Source organism: Drosophila mojavensis, unplaced genomic scaffold, assembly GCF_018153725.1.
Source record: "Drosophila mojavensis isolate 15081-1352.22 unplaced genomic scaffold, ASM1815372v1 contig_136, whole genome shotgun sequence".
NCBI classification, from domain to species: Eukaryota; Metazoa; Arthropoda; class Insecta; order Diptera; family Drosophilidae; genus Drosophila; species Drosophila mojavensis.
In genome coordinates, this window is record NW_025318667.1 from 3,510,658 (window position 1) to 3,535,645 (window position 24,988).

Consider the following 24,988-nt stretch of genomic DNA (forward strand, 5'->3'; position numbering starts at 1 on the left):
TCTTCTCTGTTGTACTCTTTTTCGCTAGAGACCTTGAGCATTGGGAGAGTCGATTGGTGTGAATGAGATGGAAATAGTCGCAGCCAACCAATGAATATGCATACCACGAGATGCGAACCAATACGCGGATACAAATACAGTTATAAATACATATACGAGAATACAGATGCATGTGAGTCAAAGATACACGGCTTATGGCTAGATCGTGATATCGATTGCATAATAACATAATATTTTCAGATTGAATATAAAAGATCAGATGAGAAGCAGTCGTATATGGTTTATAGCTCGTGGTTTTAGTCTAGTTACCTTTAGTTATTTGTTATGCAATTTCGTTCTAGTTCCTTAACTTATTATTTATGATAATTGTGATTTATTGGACGAACTTCAATTTGAATGATAATGTGCTGTGGCAAGATGTTTCAGCGGCTCAACGGCATGCCATTAAAAACTTGTGAGTCGAAGTCATTAAAATAAATAGCCGAACAAATTAATGATTTTTTTATTTATTTAGTTTTTTTTTATTTCCTTTTTTACTGAAGCTAACAAATGAACGTCACGTAGCTCTAATAAAGAATAAAATAAAATACTCTGGGCGAACATGTTTAAGTCGTTTGCGTTTAGTGCTTAGATTCACATTTAGTCATGATTGTATAATCGGGCTTGCGAATTATTTCGCATTGGTTCTTTGCGCCTCACTTGACCAGAGTTCGATTTGAAAGGTCTTTTTGCTGTGGCTTAAATTCATTGAAAATGGCTAAAGAAGGGTTTATTGTTTTTATGAGAAAGAGGCGTGGCAGTGCGTATAAAGTACATGTAAATTATATTATTGATCATTGATGTAATGCGTCGAACTACCCATGTCTCTTTGTTTCGTATATAATCTCCTTTTCTTATTATCGATAAATATCGATATTTTACTTGGATCCCAAATACTATGTGACTAAGATGAGATACTATTTTCTCATTGCAAGATAAATGAGTGAGGTTGTATGTACGTGTACATATACGTATTTGCCTATATAGAAGAATATTTAATTGGCTTAAATAGCATCATGCTCGGGGTACCGCCCAGTCGGGCACTTCCGTCTGGAACTTTCTTACTTGTTCTATTTGGGTTTGTTTTTTGTTAGTTACTTCCGCTGATCCATCACAGTAAATTGTTATTATTGTTGGGTTTGTTGCTGTTGTTTGTCTATTCGATAAATGAACGCAAATATTTATCATTTAGTCACATACCACGATTGAAATTGCTTTGCATTGTGCTCGAGCGTCATGGCCCAAAAGTCACGTCTGCCGCACGGCGCTTTGAACAGACCCCAACTTGAATATACCTATAAAAAAAAAAAAAAAAAAAAAAAACAACCATATATACCATATATTCTTATATAAAAGGTTTATAATCTGCAAAGCATTGCACTCGCGACTGGTTCAGCGAACTGGCCTAAAAAATTGTGGCTCTCTTCTGGTGGTGTAGGCGTTGCTTAAGATATTTTTGGATAAGTCTTTCGATATGAAGAAAAAAACTTGTTCTAGGTTTACACTGAAAGAAAAAGGCTGAATATGCAGATACAGATACAGATACAGATGCAGATACAGATACAGATACAGATACAGATACAGATACAGATACAGATACAGATACAGATACAGATACAGATACAGATACAGATACAGATACAGATACAGATACAGATACAGATACAGATACAGATACAGATACAGATACAGATACAGATACAGATACAGATACAGATACAGATACAGATACAGATACAGATACATATGCAGATACATATGCAGATACATATGCAGATACATATGCAGATACAGATACAGATACAGATACAGATACAGATACAGATACAGATACAGATACAGATACAGATACAGATACAGATACAGATACAGATACAGATACAGATACAGATACAGATACAGATACAGATACAGATACAGATACAGATACAGATACAGATACAGATACAGATACAGATACAGATACAGATACAGATACAGATACAGATACAGATACAGATACAGATACAGATACAGATACAGATACAGATACAGATACAGATACAGATACAGATACAGATACAGATACAGATACAGATACAGATACAGATACAGATACAGATACAGATACAGATACAGATACATATGCAGATACAGATACAGATACAGATACAGATACAGTTTGAGCTGCGGATATGTGAGCTGAAACGGATGCGTGGTAAATTAAGCGCAAAGTGCGGCCCAATTTGAAGCAAATACATAAACTGCAAAGAAGCAGAAACAAAAACAAAACACAAAATTAAATAAACACAAAAACAATTAAACTGACGAGACAAAAAAAAACAAAAACGAAAACACAAAAACGAAACGAGATACAATTGCGATTCGCTTTGGATTTTTGGCTTTGGCAATGGATTTGGGCTGCAGTTGGTTTTGGCTTTTCGTCTAGGTGGGGGGGGCGTCTGGCTAATTTGGGGGCGTGGCACGGGCTGCTGCACGGCAATTAAATGCACGGCCGCAAAAGACAAAAGACAAGGGACACAGATGCGTGTCGCAGATAAGAGCGACAAGCACTGACACTCTCTCCCTCGCTCTCTCTCTCTCTCTCTCTCTCTCTCACTCTCTCACCCATATTAAGTCCAACGGCACGTGTCAAGCTGGCCTAAAGAAACAGTCAACAACAACAACTGAAACAGACGCAGAGCACAGAGCAGAGCAGACCACTTGAAAAATTGAAGAAGAGCTGCGAAATGCGGCTGATTACAATTTGTTGAGCACAGACACACATAAACGCGCGCACACACACACACGCGCACATTTTGCAGTGGGAGGAGCTGGAAGAGAGCTTTTCAATTAATGCAGCCCTGACCAGACAGAGGCAGACGCAGCGACTGACTGACTGACTGTCTGAGTGACTTAATGACTGACTTAATGGCTGACTGGCTGCCTCGCAATTGACACCCGGCGAATGCGTTACGCATGATCAAAATATGGTTCGATAAAGATGGATAGAGTTGAAAAGAGTAAAAGTTTTAGCTGATATGAGATACTGTAGGAATAGAGAGACAGAGAGAGAAAGAGCGAGAGAGCGACTCGGAGAACAAAAAAATATGAATAGAAGAGCTAAAGATATAAAAGACATATAGGAAAGGCGAGGGAAGAGGTAGACAGTTGGGGATGGGAAAGAGAGAGGAAGGCAAATGGAGTGATAGAGAGAGTGAGAGACATGAGCGACATGAATCGAAGAATAAGGAATGGCAAAGGACACTTTCCAGAGAGAGAGCGGGGGATGAGATAGAGAGAGAAAGGTAAATGGAGGGATAAAAATAAAGATACAGAGAGAGAGAGGGGGGAGAGAGAGAGAGAGGGAGAGAGAGGGAGAGAGAGAGAGAGAGAGAGAGAGAGAGGAGAGAGAGAGAGAGAGAGAGAGAGAGAGAGAGACATGAGCGACATGAATAGAAGAGTACGAGGAGGGAGCGGGTGATGAGATATACAGAAGGATAAATAGAGAGAGAAGGAAGAAAGAAAGCGAGTGTCGATAGAGATAGACAGAGAGCGAGAAAAAAAAACACATCGTGAAAGAGAAAAAAAGATAGGGAAGAGAAGAAAAAAAATCGAGGAAGAGACATAGAGGGATTGAGAATGGGAAAACAGGCGTCAAAGTCAAAGGAGGAAGAATAAAGTCAACGCAATGAGGAAAAAGACTTACCAAAATATATGAAACAAAAATTTGGCAATGCAAAAAATTAATTTAATAAACAAGTAAGAAAGCTCTAGTCGAGACTGCTCGACTACGAGATCCCCTGAACCCTTGGAGCAATAGATATTTCAATACTTTTTCGCGACTTTCAGCTTACACAAGAAACACGCACACACACACACACGTACGCAAACACAGGCACACATACACACACACGCATACAGACACACATACACACACACACGCATACATACACAAACGCATACACACACACACACACACACACACATACACAAACACATACACACACAAGCAACCACGCATAAACACGCATGGGCTGCAGTGTGCGCTTACTATGAGAACTTAATTGTTTAATAACTTTTTTTATGGACGTACGATCTTCATGAAACTTTTAGATTATGATTATAACATGAATATGCATGTAATTGCCAAAGCACAAGTCTCTAGTATTTGAAATACGCTTTTTACAAAAGTGAGGGTGAGGGGGAGAATTTAGAGGTGGGGGGTAAATTTTAACAAAAACCGAAATTGTATAAATTGCATATAAGCATACATTAAAAATTTGGAGTCTCTAGCAATAAAGGTGTAGAAGATATAATTTTATAACAGGGTTTCGATAAGGTTTTTTATCGATAAAAAAGATCGAGATGAGTTATCGATTTTTAATGATAAACTTGATATGCGCGCTGTAATTACGGACATTTTAAAAAAAATTTGAAGTCTCTAGCTCTTATATCTTCTGAAATCGACGCGTTCATACATACGGACAGACGGACAGACAGACGGACAGGGCCAAATCAACTCAGCTCGTCGCCCTGATCAAGAATATATATACTTTGTGGGGTCTGCCACGCCTCCTTCTGCCTGTTACATACATTTCAACAAAACCATTATACCCTGATTTCCCATTGAAAATGGGTTCAGGGTATAAAAACAGCTAATTAGAACGTGAGTAAGAACCAGTTCTCTGCTGAAGGGAACCAGTTCTGACCTACAGAGCCACTGAGAACTAGAGAACCGAGAAGAAAGCTAATAAATTTCAATGGAAATCTAGATGCATGAAGTAGACAGACGCGACAACTGGCAACTGGAATCTGGTATCTATGCAGCATCTGGCATCTGGCATGTGGCAATCTGGGATCTGGCATCTGGCGCTGACGATGGCGATGGGCAACGAGAACAAGCTCATGTCTCCAGCCAAATGGGGAGCTACGAATGCAGTCGATGCGTGCGCCATAAGCCAAAAATAGAGCGACAAAATCAACAAGAGCTTCTTCTGCCGGAAATGTGCCATCAAAAAGCGAAAAGATGCAAAGAAAACTAGAGGGAGACAGCCAGAGGGAGCCAGAGAAAGAGAGAGAGAGAGAATTCAGGAAAATGCAGGAGAAAAATATGAAACAGGCGAAACGACTTTAAAGTAGACATCGGAAATGGCAAACGCCACTTGATTTAGGCTCATGCAGGAATCGTGCATCTATATATGACTATATATATATGTATATGTGTGTGTATATATGTGTGTATAGCATTTACCGACTCGCTTTCAAGTGTTGACAGACAGATAAACAGCTCTGCGAAACCATTGCGGAAGTATTTTGAACACAAATCAATTGCACGACAGACACTAATAAAAGTAGAAAAGAAATCGCTAAGTGAGCTCTGTGCTGAATGGGCTAAGCTAAGACATACCCTGTAGGAGGTAAATATCGAAAGGAAGCAAAGGACTAGAGTATATGAGAATATATTATCGATTTTCAATCAAATAAAAAATATATAGCTATAACTTAAAGCTCTATATTGTTATATTAACATATTGTACTGTTATACAATATTATATTATGCTGTGTTACGTTCGAGGAGTTAAATTAAAACTATAGCAATAATCGATAAGCTACGTTATCGATATATGTAGTTCAAGTTCTTACTCGATAAAAAAAAGGCTAAGTTTAGCGCGAAATCTGAAAATCAAAAATTCGAATTAAAACATGATAAATTATTATGATTATTTATCGATTTATCGAATTGCTATGGAAAAAATGAAGTATGAAGAACAGGCTTTTGCTGCTATATATATATATATATATATATATATATATATATATATATATATATATATATACTCATATACTTATATATAGCAGTAAAGCCACTCGATAAATCGATAAAGATTCATACACATTGATGATTCTGCTTTGGATTTAAGTCTAGCTTTCAGATTTCGAGCCAAATACTTAAATGGATAGATATTACAGGTCTCTCATTTACCCACTGTCTCGTCGTTTACAGGGTATTTCGAGTATGTGAGCAGCCATTGTAGTATTTGAAGTAATCGTAAAAATTCTTAATGCCCAAATTACTCAGCAAACGCTGTCTCTCATACACTCGCACACACACATACACATACAATGTGAGGGTGATTTTTGGTGTAGTTTCTGTTCTCTACTTCTATATATGTATGTGTGTGTAAAAAGTCGCTTAATATTTAGTTGTATGTTGTAAGTGTAGCATGAATCATGCATTTGTATGATGAACTGTTCGGACTTTTTCGGTTTTTATTTTATGTTATTTTTTTTTTTTTTTTTTTGACTGAACTAAAGCGCCGAGGGTAAACCGCCCTCAACTTCACTGTCCGTCCTCTGCCCTGTCCTGCCCTGGCCTCTCGTCACCTAATCCACCTTCGCTCCCTTGGCTGCCCACACCTTTCCCTTATGGTCTTTCCCTAACAGCTGGGCTTTGGGATTCGCGTCACCCCTCGAGACGCTAGTTTTTGCACCCACTTGAACGTTATTAAAGTCATTAGATACACAGACATATACATACATATATATGTATACTAACGCATACATGCGAACATATATCATATGAGCAAAAAGTCGAAATTTATATCGAAGTAATACACTTGAAGCAAAATTGTATTGGATAACTTATTGTCTTAGGGAATCAATTAGATGATATACTAATTAGAACTTATCTTAAATTTATTATAATATAAGTTTCCAAAAATATATACAACACCTTTGCTTAGTTGAATGATTTTGTTTTGTATAAATATAATAAATATGGATAAACACTTTCTTAATCCAGGAATGCTCCATTCATAGTTCGCCGATCTATACATATATTTTATCAAATCTTATATATATCTCAGGCCAACCTTTACTGTCATTTGATCGTTAGAACTTCAGTTCTTCATTTCTTTTATCTTTCCCTTCAAAGATAACTCAATTTAGTATTTCAGGCTCGAAAAATATGTATATCTGAACTCCGTAAATCTTATGCATGCCAATAATTTCATTCTACTTCCGCATTACATCTACATCTGGCACTCATCTAGCTGTTTTTCTGCGAGTGTACACTTGCTTTGCGCTCCCTAATTACAGTTGCCATACTCAGAAAAACTTTGTGTAATGTCCAAAATGAAAGCGCACAGAAAATAAAAGAAAGATGAAAAAACTCATCATAAAATCATGAATCAAAATTTGCGTAAAGTCATAATGAGTTCGTCGCAAAGTAAATCTCATGAAAGTGGAACAATGCGAAGAAGCAGACAGATTTGAGAGCAAATCTTTAAAGTTGAAATGAATACATAAAAACGCAATTGTTGCGAGTCAGAGATGCTTTTCATATGAAGCAATAGCTCAAATTGGGAGTACCTCGAGGCAGTCCTAAGGCAGCTGAACTAGTTCGGACGCGTTCCGGCTGACTTCATAATAGATAATATATTGATAGATGTGTGGATGTGCTCTTCACATGAAAGTGTAAATTGATACAACTTTTAATATCAGTTTAACTCAACGAATGAACCTCGACAAGAATATCTCTATAGTAATATTATCAATGAGAAATTCTCCAAGGGGAAATCTCTCAGCTAGAATTCTCGGAATGAAAACGATACGATAGTATTCTGATAATACTAATGAATGAGTGAAACTCATAATGATAATAATGATATAATGAAAATGGCAATGGCAATGACAATGAATATGACTATGACTATGACAATGACAATGACAATGACTATGACTATGGCAATGACAATGACTATAACTATGACAAGCATAGCAATAACGATGATGATAGCAATAATGATAACTGTAATGAATATACCAATGATAATAAAGTTTGAAATAGTAAAAAAAGTAACAATAACAATACTAATAATTATAATAATATATATACTTTGAGCAATCGCATAATTGCAGCAATATTAAATATTTCAATAATGAGAATTTTTTTTAATTTAAAAAAGACTTGAATTAAAAATCGATTTCCTCAGCCGCAATGAAACGTTAGCCATGTGCAATGGGCTATGCATAATACTAAAATATATATATATATATATATATATATATATATGCGTGTGTATATAGCATGCTCGACTAGGTCATACCCTGTAAACAGAAATGAGTATTAACATATGAAGAAAGAGAAAAATGTTTGTATATTCGATGGAGAGTGCAAACGTTGTTTTTTATCTTTGTTTGTTAAAACATTTTAATTAACTTGTGGCCTTTCAACTATCTGCTTCATAGACTATTTTTACTGGGTATTCCGAGAAGAAAAGGAAGCCGAGACAAAAGAAAAACTATAAACAATATAAAAAAACATGCAGTGGGAAAATGCACAGCTCGCTGTTTGCTTAATTGAAATTTATTGAGTGCGCATTGCAATTGTTGTTTGTTGTTGTTGCAGTTGTTGCTTGTTGTTGTTGTTCAGTTGCCCATGTGCTGGGCTACTTCGGGTGCGAACGGCAGCCTTTGTGCGCGCTGAGAATGTTATGATTACAGGATATTGCCCCTTGACTTTATTATTTCTGATTTGCCTATGCGGCCAACTCTGTCCGTTCTGTTCGCTCCCTTTAGCTCATCGTACACCTACATCTTTGCCTCTGGCTGGCCATTTGGCATTCTTGATATACATAGAAGCTCATTGCACTCCATATTGGCTAATCACAAGTATCACTTTACAATGAACTCTACAATGAACTTTGCAATGAACTTTAAGCAGCTATGATGACCAGAAAACATTAATGTAAGTCAATCAATCAACACTTACTGACTTAGATCTTTATGCATAGGCAGTTTTGATTATAATTACTAATGTCAATCACCATCAATCCGTAGGTGATGAGAGCCATATGCAGAACTGTAAAAGTGAGTCTGAATCACTCTTGAAGCAAGCAACCCTCTAATGCTAAATCAAGTGTTCTATATAATATTATCTGCATCAATCACAATCAATCATTGGTGATGAGCACATTTTGATTTCAAGCCTTAAACAGTCTGTATGTGAAGCACTCCCTACAATCAATCAATCACATATTCTATGTTCTATTATAAGCATCAATCAGCATCAATCGCAGCTGATGACCCACAGCAATTTCAAGCAACTATGCACAGCCAACGTTAATTGCCAGTGTAACCAGTGCGTTTAGGTAATTGTCGCTATCAATCACCATCAATCATGACGTGATGAGCACGTAATACCCATCATATGTAATATGTTTGATTGACAACTGTCAGTTGTTTGCCTCTTGTGAAGTCGGGTTCATGTCGGTGCTGCCATTCGAGCATCATATATAATTGCCAGTGTGGCCAGACTGATTGACACCTGCTGCTGTAGCTCGCTCAGTGGCGAGAAACTCACATGTGTAGAAACTTTTGCCCCACTGTCAGTGTCTAATTTTCTGCTTCTCTTTGCTCCCGACGAACTGTCAATCAGCTGCGTTGACAGTTGAGTTGAGTGGCCAGACGGAGGTGAATGAGTGTTTGAATGGCTGACTGAATAACTCATGTACTCACTGGGGAATTACGAATTAAACAGCAAAACACTCAAATAATCAATTTGTTGGCATTTTTTTGTTTATCTCAAGTGAATTTTTGGAATATACAAAGTGGTTAGAGTGCTTTCTTTCAATACTCATTCACACAGTGAAGAGAGAGTATATTAGGTTTTGTGGCAATGCCTCTGCTAGCTGGAGACCTAAAATTTGATACATCTACTCAGTCGAACCCTCAATTTATGAGGGTGAACGAGTATTATGCAGTTGATGACCCCCAACTAACTCGCTCTTGCTTGGCCTATGAATCATTTGAATGAGTTTCAAGTGCATTCAGTTCAATTTCGTAACTCTGAATGAAGCATTTATGCTTTTAAACTATTTTACTAGACAAATGCTAAATGTTTATGGGCCTCGAAACTCATTCACACACACGCAAACGCGCGCACACACACACACACAGAGGTACTCAATCATAGACGCACTCACGCACTCCCACACTCATTGAGGCATTGAATGGACTCACGATCGGAACATTTGGCTGGGCAGGGTGTGAATTCATTTGTAGTTTTAATTATTAGTTTCTGCTGTCATTTGGCCATGGAAAACGGAGTGGCTTTTGGAATGGGGTGCGGAATAATACGGCACTGGGTAGGGTATATATATATATGTATATAGGGGGGGTATATATAGAGAGAGAGAGACATATGTATAGTCGGAACGAGCTCAGGAAATGCGTGCCATATACACATAATGACCGATTTCGAGTTATCGGGGTGACTTTCAGTTTCTTAACCTCGCCTCTACCCTGTAGCCTCTGGCCTCGCTTGTCCCACCCTGCTGCTAGAGCTCATCTACCCACCCACCCTGCCACAGATCCCCTCCGTTCAGCATTGACCTTGATGTGCGTTGATAGCGGAAACCTCAAAGCGAACACTAACTCAATCAACTTCCTCTTCATGCTGGAGCATGAAAATGGATAACCAATCGAAGCTGGAGAATTGCAAAAGACAATAGAATACCTGACCGATAAACTAATTAAATGTGCAGAAAGATCTAAGGGAAGCTAAATATAACAGTGAACACATTTGAAAAGTTTTTAGAGTATATCAAATAAAATATTGTAAACTAAGTAAAGCAACATGGGATCTACATATGAATATGTATTTATACCATGTAGAATCAGCTCTATATATAAGAGAGAATAACTGCCATGATGGTAGTAATCAACTCACAGAGAAGCTCCTCTTAATTCATCAAGGTAATCCTGTTAGCCCAAGCTAGGCTTGGCTAGAATAAGCTGAGGCTTCTCTAAGGAACGAATCTCTATCAAAAGACCTTTCCTTCAATAGGAGACTTTTGCTAGTTATTGATAGTTCAAGCTTTATCTTCAAGGTCTTAAATATATATAGCTTGAAAAGAGTTTATTCCCTAAAACTAAGCTGAAATGTACTTAGCTAGAAAACCTGAGGCTTCTCTAAAGAACGAATCTCTTTCAAAAGACCTTTCCTGCAATGTGAGACTTTAATTATTGATAGACTCCTCTTGAAAGTGGGATACTGAGAGAGAGTCTTTGATTATCCCAAATAGACAAAGCTGGTGCTGTTAGCTCTCGTCTACAAATACCTTCCTGTGCTTCCTCTTCGTGTTCTGCTCAAATAGTTTAGAACTACGCGAAAATACCGTAGAGTTTCTGCCGTAGACAGCCAGATTTCAGAAGCCCTACGGCTTTGCCTCTTGGCCCAGCTGAGTTAATGCGCACGACGCCTTTTGCATTTCAAGGATTCACAATTTATTAAAAATTCTACAGTTTTTTTTCTTCCGGCTGTCAAGTGCACGTCTGTTCCTATACAAAGCAATATATATATATATATAGATATATGTATATATAAGTATATTGTTGCCGTAGGGCAATTATATGCCCCAGCTTTACCCTCGCTTTCTGCCTCGCTCGTCTGTCTGTCTGTCTTTGTAATTTATGATTCCCTGGTGCATAGTTGAGCTACGTTCCGCACCCTTCAGAGTTGCCCAAAGGCAGAGGCTGTTGCATCCACACGAAGTAGCTCGTTACCAGCTACATGTGCAGCGCTGGAGTGCGGCATGCGGCATGCGGCATGCCCCCACTTGCCCCTTTCGGACTGGCCAAGCATCTAACTAGACGGTAAACAAAACGTTTAGCATAGAAATGGTCTAGCTCGAATAGGAGGCGTGGCATTGGCTTGTCGATGCGTTCGCCGTAAACTGTTTGCATAAACAGTTCAGACGCTGGCACTTTACGGTTTACCGGAGCCCCAACGACTACGTGCCGAAGTGCACGGCGAAGTTCTTGCCGCAAGCAAATTGAATTCTTCCCGCAAGATAGACTGAGACGGATAGTCCCTTACAGTTAGAGTTACAGTTTAGCTGGAAGCATTTGCGCTTTAATGAAATTCCGCTTGAAATTCGCAACTCGTTCAAGCGCCAATTGAGTTAACCGCTTCACTGGCATTTCTTTCTTCTTCCTTGTTGCTGAAAAAGCCCACACTGGGTATTTGCTTTGCCAGAGGCGGAAGTAGGCCTGGCGAAGCCCATGGAATATGCACTGATTGGAATGATAGGTCGAATCGATGTAGTCATGTTCGACTGATCGTCCGTCCGTAAGATCCAATGGGCTATCATTCCTTCTCTTCCTTCTTCTCTTATTGATGGAAATCTCGCAGTTATGAAGACTTCATTTCACTATAAAGATTACTTTTCAATTTTCTTGACCTCTTATTCCAGGGTATCTCGCAATGGGACGCAATCGACTAAAGCTTTTAGTTATTTCTTATTTGATTGTGATTCATTTTGGGATTTGTTTTGCAAGCATCACAACGAGGCCCGTTAACAGCTCGAGCCACGTGTCACAGCAGCATTTTATTGCTTCATTTTTATGACTTAAGTGTTAAAAAAAAGAAGGCGAGGCTGAGAGGGAAAAAATTTGTGGAGGCTGAGAGACTATTGTTTACCCTGTATTTAGCCAAGTTTTGCTGAGCATAGAAAATATTAAGCAATTTGTGCTAAATATACAGATATACAATAGATGTCTTGCTTATCGATATTTATCGATTTCATCTATTTGTAGCCTATTGTATTAGTAGCCTAGTAGCTGCATAATGTGAAGTTGGAGGTAGCCCATAAGTCTTATTGTATATTAATATTAAACTATTTTTGGTTCCGACCTGAATATCTATATTAATCGATGTTGGGAAAAGTCGCAATATGATAAGAAATTTGTAGATGCAAAAAAAAAAAACTAACGACTTTTATCGATAGGCAGAAAAGCAATGGGAATCATAATATATTATATATATAGCAAATTATGTTGTTATCATTTATAATGCAAGTATATTTTTATTTCAATTTAAAGGCTCCATTCCTAAAGACAAAACTCAAGGAGTCTGATCGATAAATCGATGAATTTGCAAAATGGGCATGTTAATCGTAATATCGATATGTCTTATATATGACAATAATCTATTTCGTCTCTTCATCCATTGCCATTTCCCATTTCCCACTTCCCACTTATTTACAGGGTATACAAAAACAATGAAAATTGCCCTGAAACTAGCGCAACAAATCAAAGCAGGACGCCGCTGGCGCCGCCTGTCCAACGCATTCCTGCTCGCAATTTCTGTGGGTTGCATTTTTAACACTTTTCATTACGAAGTCTCTTATATTTTTTCTTTTTTGCTTGGCTTCGGTTATTTCCCAGGGGTTGGCTGCCAACGGGGTGGACGGAGACTCTGCCCAGCATTCAGAGTTTGAGATATTTCATATTGTTTATCGATTGGCCTTCGATTGGGCAGAGAGTGCCAATACCGCCAGCCTCTCGTCTGTCCGCGTTTCGCAAACTCCCTTTGCCCTGCAGACGATGGGGTTGGTTTGCCTCACAGAATTGTTGGTACATTAGTAAAGAGCACTTGAGAAAGTTCATTAAGCATAATTGTAGATCTATCTGAGCATCCAATAACAATAGATATTTCTTAATAAGTTTTGCTTGGATATTTAGCTCAAGTAAATGAAGTTATCAATGCTCTTCTCTATTCACTAATTTAAAAAAAATTTAACTACTGCACTACCAAGTATTTTCTAGTACACAGCTGTATATAGACATACAACCTGCATAAATCTGTGCATAATCGGAGCTTTAATTTCAACAAAGTTATGTGATTTAAAAAGGATTACATGGCTGAAGAATGTGAACAGCAGGGTCTGAGCTCAGCAACAGCATCTCATTTGAAGTCTCACAACAGATGTGATATAGTCCCCGAAACAGGACAATGTATGAACGGGCTTCAGGTGTTGCATTCGGGTTTCGGCAAGGTTAACGCACCCGAACGGGCCGCGCATTCGACAGCCACCACCGAATGAAGTCCGTGACTTTTTTCTACGGGAAAATTGAAATGTTTGCGCTCTAATTTCATCTCGTGGCGGGTGGTAACTGTAGTTACAACAACAACATCGTCTATATAGTGCCTCGCACAATTACATTGATCTCTTGGCCAGGGTTGTCGCACATTATTTATAATGACAGCAATAACAATTGTGCTGCATTCGCTCATTGACATAAAATTAAGCTGTTTTTCCAGCTTTATCTCTAATGCACACACACATATACTCTCTCTCTCTCTATGTCTCTCGCTCTGTCTCTTTTCTTAACAGTTTCTTGACTTTCTTGACTTTATCAATACTTTACACACTTTTCTTACACATTTACACATTTCTTGTGCTATTTTATTTTTATTTTTTTTCAATTAGTTAAATGATTGATTATCTTTTCTCCCATTTGATTATCTTTTTTCCATTCCTATCCATCCCGTTTTCCATATTTATCTCTCTTCTTATACATATACATACTCTAGTTGTTTACCTTGCAGGATGCTTTTCTTTCATTGAAAATCTTAAATATTTCTTGATTCATTGAAGTCGCCTTCCTCTCATTCTCTCTCTGTCTGTATCAGTCTTTATCTCTGCCTGTGTCTCTCTCTCCTCATTTCTCTCTCACGCTCGCTATTCCTATTTCTCTTTCCTTTTTTCTCTCTATCTCTGTCTGTCTGTTTCAATCTCTGTCTATCTCTCGTTCTCTCTAGCTTTATTTATCTCTAGCCCTTTTTGTATCACTCTCGCTCTCCCTATATATCTTCCCCTCTCTCTCTCTCTCTATCTTTCTCTATATTTTTCTGTATTTCTCTACTTATTTCTCTGTCTCTCTCTATTACCCTTTCGCTTTCAATTTAGCATCCCCATTTTTCTCTCTCTCTCTCTCTCTCTATCTCTCTCTATTACCCTTTCGCTTTCAATTTAGCATCCCCATTTTTCTCTCTCTCTCTCTATCTTTCTCTATACTTTTCTGTATTTCTCTATTTATTTCTCTAACTCTCATTTTTCCCCTTTCATTTTCTGCCTCTCTCTCCCTTACTCTTTCAGTTTCATCCTCTCGCTCCCTCTCTGTCATTCCCATTCACCTTTTCTTTCTGAATATCTTTCGGCCCCATCTTCTGTCTCTCTTCCACTCTGTTTGCTCTCAAAGAATCTCCCTTGATTGCTTTTCTCTCCTTCTAATCACTCCATCTCCTTCTATCTCATTCTTTCACTCACCTTCTCAATGTCTATATATAATACATAACATATTTAATAAATTTATTTTGTAAATAATATACTAAATACAATTTGAGGTTGGCCTCAACTTTAAAAATTCTCAAATTGAATATGTATTCCTCCTTCTCATGCTCTCTCTCTTTCTCTCTTTTATTGCAGGTATGTAACATGATGTAAGGTGCGCATAGCTTCGTAAGCTCTCATAAGTCCACTCCAATGTAAAGTGCAGAAACAATGCGGTAAGCTTACTGCAGAGATCACGGCCTCTGCATTGGAGTAGTTGAAAAAAAAAATAATAATAATAATAAGTAAAAGTCTTTAAGTCGGCAATGCCCGACTATGAGATACCGTGACTTCAGCTGCATGAATATGAATATATGTGTGTGGGATATTTTTAATTAGATAATCTGACTGCCTCAGCTCATCCTGTGGCCACGCCCCATTTTGTCTCTTGCATGTTTATGCACAGAAACAAAATACCCTATATACCCGTTTTTTAATGGGTTCTGGGTACAAGAAGCAGAAAAAAACACAACAGTAAATGCAGATGCAAATGCAGATACAGCTACATCTAGATCTACGCAGAGATGCAGATACTTCTGTGTGCGTGTATGTGTGTGTGTGTGTGCGAGTGTTTGAGATACTTTTGTGCATTTATGCATATGTCTTGTGGCCATAATTCAAGTTTATTGTCACCGGGAGAGACAAAGGGAACTCCAAGTGGGTTTCAGCCGTTGCCATGGAAAGTGTTCGCTGTTTATGTGTGTGTGTGTGTGTGTGCAGCATTTGCATTTAGTCATGAATACATCCGTATTCATAATCAGGCATGTAGTGGGCAAGTGAATAGATGCGAGTGCATGGAGGCCATATACGGAATTCGTATGCTCTTTGCTCTAGCTGAAAGTGTTTATAGACTTTGCACTGTTTCCACTGTTCGCATCAATGCAGAACGTGATGGAAACACAAGAATTTACACAGCTTAAAGAAATGCCAGTTTGAAGCTTTTCAATTTATCAACATATATGTACATATGTATATATGTGTGTGTATGTGTAAACCGATAAAATAATTGTTATTGAAAGAATAGTCTTGGATGATGTAGATGTATGCACTTATCGATGCTGTTATCGATACTCGGCGTGCTCCAAGCTTGGCATTCTTCAATAATATTCATACATAGTACGGATTTAAGCTATAATTCTGATAACTAATATTTATCGATACGCATATCGATAGTCGGTTGAAATCGGAACTCCTCTTAAATTGTCATGTTTTATAGACTTTAAATGTTTCTCTGTTTATATATCAGTAAATGATTCTTATTGTTGCTTTTCCTTCTTCTTCTTCTTGTTCTGTGTTGTTTTTCGCTCGCCTTTTCGACTTCTTCTCAATCGCCTTTTCCATGCAATTATCTAAGGCGCTGGCTTAACAAAGCGTTGCCACTTGCAAATTCAATGCGGCGCTGCCACGCCCATGACCACAGTTTAATGGGGCATGGGCGTGACTGCACATATTTCCCATATTCCTATCCCTATCTCTCTCTCTCTCTCTCTTTCATTCATTGTTTGGCCAGGCGCCTGGGCACTTGTTAACCACAGTTCTTCTGCTCTACTCCTGCTCTGCTCCTATATTACGCGCTCTCTCTTTCAATCTCGTTCTGTGTCCCTCTTTTGCCCTTTCTCTCTCGCTTTACATGTTTCGCTTTCATTCTCTAGTGCTCTGTGCTCGGTGTATTTATGTCGTCTGCCTGATTTCCGCTTTTTAAATGTTTCTGCCCTGAGCTGCAGTCTGTCTTTCAGCTGGTCCCCCACGCACACGCACACGTCTAAAAGAGTTGTGTGTGTGTGTGTGTGTGTGTGGGATGCGATTATCAATGCGACAGCCAGTGCGTCTCTCTCTCTCTCTCTCTCTCTCTCCCTCTGGACACGTAGGCTACAACAGATTTATTGCCATAGTTTGTGCATTGCAGTTCACCTGTTTTTATTTGCCTTCCTCCTCTCCGTCTCTCTCTGTCGCACTCTGTTTAATTACACCTGCCTGTCTGCCCAGGTGCTAAGCGGTATATCATGAACAACCCAGACAATGCTAAATTCAAGTGCTTCAGCAGCAATTGGCAATTGGACTTGAATTAACAACGATTTAGCTCTTGATTAACTACAAATTGGATCAAGTTTAGAGCTCTAGTTGACTCACCAATTAACAGTGCATTAGCATTAAGCTAACGCGTACTTGACTCACGTGAATAAAGTGTAAACTGCAATGATATAAATTAAAAGAGAATGGATAATCAAAGATTGCGATTGAGGAGCTTTAACAATTTGGGAATGAGAATGCATATGAAATTGCTTGAGAATGGAAGGACGAAAATGTGAAGAAGTGGATACAGTATGACAAGAGCGAGAGAATTGAGGAAAATAGAGAGAGTGTAAGAAGTACACAGGGTGACCAAGACAGAAAGAAAGAGAGAGAGGGAAAAAGAGTTGAGTGCGAGTGAGAATAGATTCAGTGATAGAAAGATAGCGAGTGAAAGACAAAGAGAGAAATTCATTAAGAGAGAGAGAGAGAGAGAGAGACGAAAGAAAGGATTTTAAATAGTGAAAGAGAGAGAGAGAGAGAGGTAAGTAGTGGAAGAAAAAGGAAAATATTGATAAAGGCAGAAATACCCGTAGTGGAAGAAAGAGAGAAGATAGGTGGAGTAAGAGAAGGAGAGAGATATAAATAAATAGTGGAATAAAGCGAAAAAGATAGGTATGGAGAGAGATAGAGACTAAAGACTATGGGAGAGATAGATTATATGATGATGGTATAAGGTGTAGTCAGAAAGATAGAGGAAGAAAAAGATATTGTGTGGGTGTGAGAGAGAGAGAGAGTGAGAGGGAATCAGATAATGTGAGTAAAGCACAAAGAAAGTCACAGCAAAGAGAGTGATTAGAACAGAGTAGATCAGCTAGAAATAATGTAAATAGAAACATTCAAAATAAGATGAAAAACAGATGGAAAAAGCTAAAGGAGAGAGCGAGAGTGAGAGAGAGAGAGAGAGAGAGAGATATGCGCTCGAGCGAATAAAGGTGATTTATGTGAGAAGCGTGAAGAGTTGTTGAAATTTTGTGGCCAAAGTGCTGAGTGTTGACCAATTAGAAGCTAGAAAGGGTTGACCACAGGCTGGACAACGGATAGAGCTGAAGAGGTAGAGAAGGAAAGAGACAGACTGAGAGGGAGAGGGAGTGAATGAGAGGGAGCGAGGTCAACTGTTGAATCTCATATGCAAATGTGTGCCAATTAAGTGTGTTGCCAGATCATATCACAGTTGCCACATGATGTCTGCTCGCTGGGCGGAGGGGTGCTTGCGAAGGGGTTGGCTCCAGGGTTAATCGGATTAAAGCGCTTAATTGTGCGCTACCAATTGAAGGCAAACACTTTTTGGCTGAAATGTGAAGAAACGCGACTTGGCGAAATCAAAATGAGAATGAAAACAGAATTGAAAATGATTAATTGCATTTGGCAGGTTGCTTTGCGAAGACGTTTGTGAAAGCGAAACGCAAAAATGAACTAAGCAGCATCCCCTTGCTGAGCAAACCCCTGAGCCATCTCTCGCCCCCGTCTGTTGCGGGGGTTGTTTTTGCTTTGCTGATAAATTAAATTGAATTTCGTGCCTCGTGATGAAATCCGTTTAAACGCAACTTTATGCCAGCGTCGATGTTACTACTCCCCCTTGGAGCACTTGAGCGCTGCTCCACAGAATCATCATCATCATCATCATCATCAGCATCATCATCATCAGCAGCAACAGCAACAGCAGCGGCATTATCCGTGTTGAGTGTTGTTGTCGTTGTTATGGCAACAGCAGCTGCTGCCCCTCTAACCCAGCACACACACCTCTCTCGCTCTCACTCACTCTCTCTCTCTCCCTCTCTCTTTTTCTCTATGACCCCTCTACACACACCCACGCACACTGAGATTTTCGGGTGGTTTCCTTGATAATTCGTACACTTTTCTCTCATTGTCTCGCCTCTCTCTCTCTCTCTCTCTTTCTCTGAGTCTCTCTCCCTATCTCTAGTCGCTGCTGCATTCCCATAGACTGACATTATTTTTGCCATTTCCCATTTGAGCACTCAACCCCTCTGCAATCTGTTTACCATGCCGCAATCCTGCTGTGCTTTGACAGCTGTCACATTGTGTTTCTTCTTATCTTAGTTGTTCCAACACATTGCTGTTGTTGTTGTTGTTGTTGTTCCATTGCAGACTTATTTCCGCTGTGATTTGGCTTGATTAATCGACAGCTCAGACTTTTCGCATTGCTTCACACAATTGTGAACATGTTGAAATATGATTGAGCCAGCGCATATCAACAGGTCTGATCGAAGGATATATTCATAATTAAGCAAGTCAGTCAATCAGTGAGCTATTCAGACTTTTAGTCAATTATGTAGTTTATCAATCAGTATTTCTGTCAATCTAATGGACATTTTGTGAGTAGGTTAGTCAATCAGTCAGTCAGTCAATCAGTCAGTCAGTCAGGCAACTTATCAGTCAGACAAGCATTCAGTCAGCTGATCAATCAGAGCTCATCAATCCGTCAATCAGAAAGTCAGTCAAAGTAAATGAATCAATTAATTTATTTAGAAAATCAAAGTCAATCAATCAATTAAAATTCTGCTGGCTTGATTGATTAGCGTTGCTCAAGTTAATAAATTACTAAATCTGACTTAATCAGTCGGTCAATCACGCATTCAATCAATCAGAGTCTAGCAACCAGACCGTCAGATAACATATGGCCAGTTAATTGGTCAATCAATCAATCAGACAGTCAAACTATCAGTCAAGCAACGATTCAACAGACAGTCAATCCTTCAAAGTCCATGAATCAATCAAGCAGTCCAATCAGCTTGAGTCTTTAACATCAATGAGTCATTCAAATAAAGTCAATCGTAATGAATCAATCAGATCAAATGAACTAATAAATGCGCTAATAAATGTATCAATGAGATCCTCAATAGCTCATCAGCTATAGCCTGTTATATCGCCAATCAATTGATCATCAATCAGACCATCAGAGTCAGTGAGTCAATCAAAGTTTAGTTAGGGCTTCTCTTTTAGTCACTCAATCAGTATATCTTCAATCATTGACAGTAAACTATGCACGAGCTCAACTTTCAGCTCGTTCAGTTTGATGACTTCAGAGCTTAACCTGGACATCCAGTGCTCAGCCGTATTATATAAAGTGCGATTATATAATCCATTTGCTGTCGGAATGAACTTCTCAACTTTATTGCCAGAGGCTGCGAAAAGTTTTGAAGCCCGTGCATCCGGCGTTCCATCAAATAGTTTTCACCGAGACAATGCGCGACAATGGGAGGCAGTGAGACAATGAGACAATGCATATGCCAATTGCTCAATAGCTGTGACAGTTGATAAAAGCCTGCCTTCGGTTCATCACGATGATGGGGGAATTACTTCAAGTCTGCCAAAAAGAAAATGCAATAAAAAAAGAAGAAGAAAATAAAGCAGAAAAAGCAGAGGCAAAGGCAAAGGCAAAGGCAAAGGCAAAAGCCAGAGCAGTGTAAGAAAACAAATCTCTGGCAATTGGCCAAGTTGTTTGGCTGTGGCTTTGACCGCTTTAGCCAAGTTAGTTGGCAACTTTTTTATTGGCACTCCGGCGACAAAGTTGCTGGCAGCTCGCAACTGTAGTCTTGTCTAAAATGTCGCGAGCATTTATAGACATTAGCGGTTCATTAGCGATTCAATGGTTCACTGGTTCCAGTTCCAGTTGCAGCCCCAGTTGCCATGATTCACGCCCCGGCCATAAACAATGCGGGAGCCTCGTCTTTTATTCACATTTCCGCTTTCACTGTGGCAAATTCCTGTAATTTGCGGCCAACTGCCGCCAGGTGTCGCCATTGTGCAATAGGGGAAATTGCATTTGCCTACTGTTGTAGCTCCTACACTTCTCCATTTCTCCACAGCTCACTGTTCGCTTCTGCGTCTGCCTCCTACTCCGTTTCCATTTCGTTCTCCCCCGTTGTTAACCGTTCTCTGTTTGTTGCATTGTTGTTCGTTCAGAGCTCGTTGTCGTATCGTTGCCTACATTTCCGTTACAGACAAATGGGCGTGGCCGTGCTACGCCTCCTAACAAGCGCTGTGAGAAGCAATTAGAGAAGCGGCACGTGCTATCTAGCTACGCCTAGATTTCCTACCATACAAAGCGGGTCCGTGCAACATGCAGAAGCAGTTGCAGCAGAGAGAAGCGATAGAGAAGCGAGAAGGGGAAGTGATTACTAAGCGTTTGAATACATTATGAAAGGGAGAAGAGAGCGGGATTTTAAATGCAATAGGCTAAAGTTTACACTTAGCTATATAATCGAGAGAGGAAATGAGATAAAGTAGCAACAAAGTGAGAAGTTAAGTGAGAAGCTGCAAGCAGGCAAAAGCAAAGCAATTTGATGAAGCTAGCAGCGAGAAGCGAAGCTAAAAAGCAAAGCAGAAACCAAACAATTATGAAACAAGCCAAAAAAAAAAAAAAGGAAAATATTTTATAAGAAAAAAGAAGCGAGCATCAAGTGAAATTAAATATGAGAAGTTGAAGCATGAAGCAAAGGAAGTGCATGGAAGGTATGCTGCAAGTAGTGAAGGAAGCATATGAAGTTGAAGCAAGAAGCCTAGTCAAAACTAAAGTGAAGAAGTTAAGAGTGCAGAGAGTACTAAAAAGAGTCGACAAATGAACTACTTAAGAAAAAGCTCAAGCAAGAAGCGATGCTGAAAGCAAGTTCACTAAAGAAGCAAAGCAGAAACAATAAATTTGAGAAGCAGAGAAAATAAGCAAGAAGCAAAGCAAGAAGTGAGTTTAGCTAACAGAAACAAATGGCATTTGCTAGCTTCTTCGCTAAGCCCCAATATTTACAGGGTAGCTGCTAGTCGATCAGGCTTCACGGCACTCGCTTGCCTATTTATGCAAGTTGTCGTTCTATTTGTCTTCCCTTGTTCCCTATATTAATGCCTCTGACCTAATTGCAAAGGACTGCCCGAAGAGCATTTCATTGATTATCCTGTGCAGGTAGGTGCCTAGGTGAGGTGTCTAGGAGCAGGTGTGTGTGTGTGTGTGGTTGTGTGGTTGTGTGGGTGTAGCTGTCTGTGTTTAAATGTCCGTTTATGTAGCTTTTGCTGTGTCAATTTTTAATATTAAATCCGAGCAATGTGGTTAAATCAAGCGACACTGATGCAATTAAAACGAAACGCCGGACACCGAAGAGGATGGATGCCGAATGGCAGCAAGGGGCGACTAGGGGGGGTCAACGAGGTCAACGGGGTGGACACTGTTCAATGAGTGAAGGACGGCCAACCGAGCAGCTAACCAGGCAGCAACGAGCGGACGGAGGGGCAGATGGCTAAGGGAAATTGCATGGAAAATTAGCTTTGATTCAACAGCAGAAGAAGAGAAATTAAATTGAATTGGAATTTATGCAGACATTTATCGTTGATCGTTTATCGATTTAATTACTAACAGCCAGAAGCGTAACTAGATTTTATTTGAGCAAAGCAGTGAACAAGAGGCAGAGAGCAAAGCTAAAAGTAAATACATGAATGAATACAAGGGGATAAATATATGTATTTATGTATGCTTTGATTTGTGACTGTATATATAGGCTGATACTCATAAGCTCTCTATATATATGGCCGGATAATCAAATATACATAAATATGTGGAGGAATGGATATATAGTCGGATGACATCTGTTAAGTAAGGTCGGGCAACTGGCTGGATAATTGGATAAATAAGCATTAGGATTGGGAGATAATATTAGGGCGGGTAATAAAATATACAAGAATATATATGGTCTCATATTTGGATAGACAAATTATTATGTATTATTATAGGAACTATAATCCGAAATGCCAAGGGGATCAGTTTGTTTTTTTCGATTTACACAGAAATTCAAACTATCGAGAATTATCGAGAACGAATTTTTTCAAGGGCATAGAATTTTTTTCGATTTATTGCGATTTTCGATTTACGAGGTACAAATTATCGAAACTCGACTGTATAGGCATATCACACATATATACCTACATACCTCCATGTCCGGATAACTTGAAATGTTGATATGCATATATTGCCGGTTATCCGGATATATAACTATTAAGTATATATAAATATTTAGCCGAATCAATGGTTAAATAAGCCTGTTTAACTAGATATACAGATATGCACCTGGCCGGATAAATATCTCCATGTATATCCGAGCCTATATAGGCATACATATGTGTTCAGATAACCAGATATAAACACACACTTATATATGGAGATATGCAGATACCTGTAGATACACATAAATCTATATACCTGACCGGATAAATATGTACGTACAAGGCCGTATAGATGTATAGCCGGAAATATGTATACATATGTTCATAGACATACATATATATGGAGAGATGCAGATACCTGTAGAGACGCATACTAACACATGTATATACATATGCATATGTACACATACATATACATATAGACAGCTGACCAAATGAGCTTAACAGCTGAACGAACGGCCACGCGCTGAGTTAGTTCAAACATTTGGGCATTTTCATTGTTTATACTCCATATTCTATTGAGATAATGCGAACAGTGGCAGTGCATAAAGCGCAAAACGTGTCTGCTTTGCAGGATATTAGACAGCATTGTTGTTATTTCAGTTTGCTGCTATTGTTGTTGTTGTTGTTGTCATGTTATATTTATGTATGCGCAGGGCTCTGCACATATTTACCAGCCGGCCGCAACTACTTATGCACAGCAACAACAACAACAACAACAACCATTCGACAAATAACAACAACAACAACAACAAGAACAACCAACAATAATAATAATCATCATCAAAATTCAAATTCCGGCAACATTTTATTAAGCCTCCAGCTTTGCTCGCTCCATCTCGCTCTAGCACAATCAGTCGCTGGCTTTGCTTTCGCTCTCTCCCTCGCTTCCTCTCCCTGTCTCTTTCGCTCGCGTTTTTGCGTTGCCTCTGTTTAGTTTCTAGCTTTTTTGATAGTCTCCCCCACTCCTCCCCCACTGCTTCTGCTCTCTTGCTGGCACTCTCCCTTTTGTGCGCGCTCTCTCTTTGTCTATCTCTGTCTCTCTCTCTCTCACTCTCTCGCTCTTTCTCTTTCCCTCTCTTTGCTTTCGCTTTGTATAACATTGCGTATACAGAATATCTGGCATAAACAGTCGCCGGCTGGCTTCAGGAAGTTTGCCTTTTGTCAGTGTGTGTATGTGTGTGTGTGTGTGTATCGGTCTCTTTGTGTGTGTATGTGTGTGCGTTTTGTCTTTGCGTGTGTGTATCTGCCAAAAATCTATCGATTTTCTGTGCTCCTTTTGAAGCGTTTTTACCGTTTCTGGCGTTTGCTTTGTCGTCTACGCCGGGATGTTGTTGTTGTTGTTGTTGTTGTTGTTGCTAGCATTGTGGCAGACACCTATTCCATTATTATTGTTGTTGTTGTTGTTGTTGTTGCTGTCGCTTCAAGATATGGCACAGCAGCAACAGCCAACGTTCGCTGCCAACTGCAGATGGATAGTTTTTCCTTTTCTTCTTCTTGCCAATGTTTTTCAGCTTCTTTGGCAGCAACTTTAAGATTGTGTTGTTGTTGTTGTTTCATGCAACTGCAAAGCATGTGCACAATGGATAAGAGCAGCAGCAGCAGCGGCAACTTCAGCTCACATGTCGTATACTTGATAATATTGCACATGGGCCATTTGGCCATTTGCCATTTGTAGCCGCACGCTTTGTATACCCTTTAAAGTGGCTTGCAAATAAACAGAAATACCCTGTAAATAGTAGACAAACTGGCATAGAGTTGGATATAAA

The 24,988-nt window shown here is 39.2% G+C and overlaps 1 protein-coding gene across 3 annotated transcripts in view; it reads left to right on the forward strand.

The window, feature by feature from the left end:
* Nucleotides 1–24,988, forward strand: part of LOC6585407 (tyrosine-protein phosphatase 10D) — a 68,371-nt gene that overhangs the window by 2,934 nt on the left and 40,449 nt on the right. The gene's annotated exons all lie outside the window — the stretch shown is intronic.